The sequence below is a fragment of the Haliotis asinina genome, chromosome 11 (assembly GCF_037392515.1).
Source record: "Haliotis asinina isolate JCU_RB_2024 chromosome 11, JCU_Hal_asi_v2, whole genome shotgun sequence".
In the NCBI taxonomy this organism is placed as follows: domain Eukaryota; kingdom Metazoa; phylum Mollusca; class Gastropoda; order Lepetellida; family Haliotidae; genus Haliotis; species Haliotis asinina.
This window is the reverse complement of record NC_090290.1, coordinates 19982715-19985245: the sequence shown is the minus strand read 5'-3', so window position 1 is coordinate 19985245 and position 2531 is coordinate 19982715.

Genomic DNA, 2531 nt, shown 5'->3' with positions numbered 1-2531 from the left:
TGTGTGTGTGTGTGTGTGTGTGTGTGACTTCGTGTGTGTATGTCATAAGACACTGAGTAAGCAGAAAACAGGGCCTACAGTGACTACTCTCTCTCTCACGCATAGTTTCTAGTGGTCGAGCGTCGTTTTGAGATTTCCCCGATTTCCAGATTCCCGTTTGTCAGATCGCAAAAGTTGGTGACACGAAGTCGTGTTGGAATGTACAAGAGAATAGATGTATCAAATAATGCTGATTAATATTTCCACATCCAGTTGAATGAGGTGGTCTAAAAACACAAGACGGTTCACTCCCAAAAGACAGACCTCCCAAAACAAAGACTTCCCATAACTCAGACTCAATGAGTACACTAATTAGCTCAGAGATACTGTCACCCCTATTCATTTAATGAGCTGACCCGGAGTCAGTACAGAGTGTAGTGAGTTACACCCGTTTGTACAATGTATAAAATGCACTTATTCCTGAACCTTAGAGCTTATCTTAAATTAACCTTTCAAAATAGAGTTGCACAAACAAAATTTAGGACAGCAAATCATAGGTTGCCAATAGAAACAGGGCGCTGGCTAAATAGTTTGAAAGAAAACTGACTTTGTAATCTTTGTAGTCAATATGCCCACCACTTGTTGAACAACGAAAATCATTTTAAAGAAAAATATTTCTGTGTGAATCCTTCTAACTGTACATTTATTTTTCTCATGAAATGTAAATTGATAACCATTCGAGCTCACTCTCAAATTAACTAAATTTATGAACTACTGTGTCTTTTCTGATGATACCATTAATATTTATTTATATTTACGTATACCTGTATGTTCAATGACCTTTTGCCTTTTTAGAATAAAAATTCTGTTCTGTTCTGTTCTGCTACCAGAGTCACTACAGAGTATAGTATCGACACATTCCCATCTCGCTTAGTTTACTAGTGATCAGAGTGAAAAGATGTAGAGAACTGAGTTGTTTGAGAAGTTGAGAATGTGTTCAAGCACTTTACGTTGTATCTCTGATGCAATCGGGCTTAATTTAGAAATCATTATTCATTTATGAATCAATAAAAGTTTAGTTTACAGCATTGTTCCCTGGGTACATACCATTACTATCAAGGATACAGCTTCATTAAGCCTTATGCAACCAACCATAAAGCGGTCTGTCTTTTGGGACGTCTGCCTTGTGGAAAGATACCCACTAGACTAGGTACTGAATGTGCACAATGCAACGGATCCCAGGAGGCCTTGTCCTGCCAATGTGAACATCTTGACTGACCAGAAAATCAACTACAGCTGCTTGATAGCCTTGGGCTACAGTCTGTATCAGATCATTCCATACTGGAACTATGTACATTACAATACACTGTGCTGCATTCTATACTGTAAATACTGTATTAGTTGCTGTACCACGTATGTATTCCACACTGTAGGACGTGGATACATTCCTATACTATGTGACGTGATGTACATCACATAGTATAGGAATGTCTCCACGAGTGTAAGAACTCTGTACATTATTATGTCATGTGATGAATTCCTTGCTGTAAGACGTGTATATTGCTAACCCATGTGAAATTTTCCATGTGATATATTCTATATTATAAGTACTGTGTACATTGCTATGAAATGTGAGGTATTCTATACTTTAAACACTGTATTAATTGTTATATCACGTGTGTATTCCAAACTGTAAGACGTGGATACATTCCTATGCTATGAGATGTACTCCATACTGTAAGCACTGTTACATTGTTATGTAATGTGGTGTATTCCATACTTTAAGAAGTGTACATTACTAACCCACGAGAAATATCCCATACTGGCCGTAACTCGAACAATACGCAATGAAAGCGCTGTGTTGTGGTTTATGTTCTTTGTTTGGACTATTTTATGATTTATGCCATATGCACTTTCAGTTGGATTACCTCGGCCACACTCAGTGAGTATGCTTTGCAACTACTACTTTTGAGAAATACTATCGTTCTATATCGAAACGATGCAAAGAGAACAATACGCAATCCAAGGGATGCATTACGAATTAGTGTTTTTTTCTCAGATTACCTTAGGCAATCCCTACCAGTTAGATTGTGAAAACCCGTAAAGGTCCTGGGGTAGAATAGGCCTTCAGCAACCCATGCTTGCCATAAAAGGCGACTATGCTTGTCGTAAGGGGCGACTAACGGGATCCGGTGGTCAAGCTCGCTGACTTAGTTGACACATGTCATCGGTTCCCAATTGCGCAGATCGATGCTCATGTTGTTGATCACTGGATTGTCTGGTCCAGACTCGATTATTTACAGACCGCCACCATATAGCTGGAATATTACTGAGTGCGGCGTAAAACCAAACTCACTCACTCACTCACTAGATTGTGAATCTTGTTCAGTTAGTGTGTTCTGGTTTGGTTATTATTCTGAGTAGCCCCACCGTTCTATTTCAAATAGACGCAATTTGTAGAGTCCAAAACATAAAAATATGCCAGAACTTCCTTATGTGTTTTTCTTTAAAACTGTTTACATGTCTTAACGTGAACAGAACGCAATGCTAGC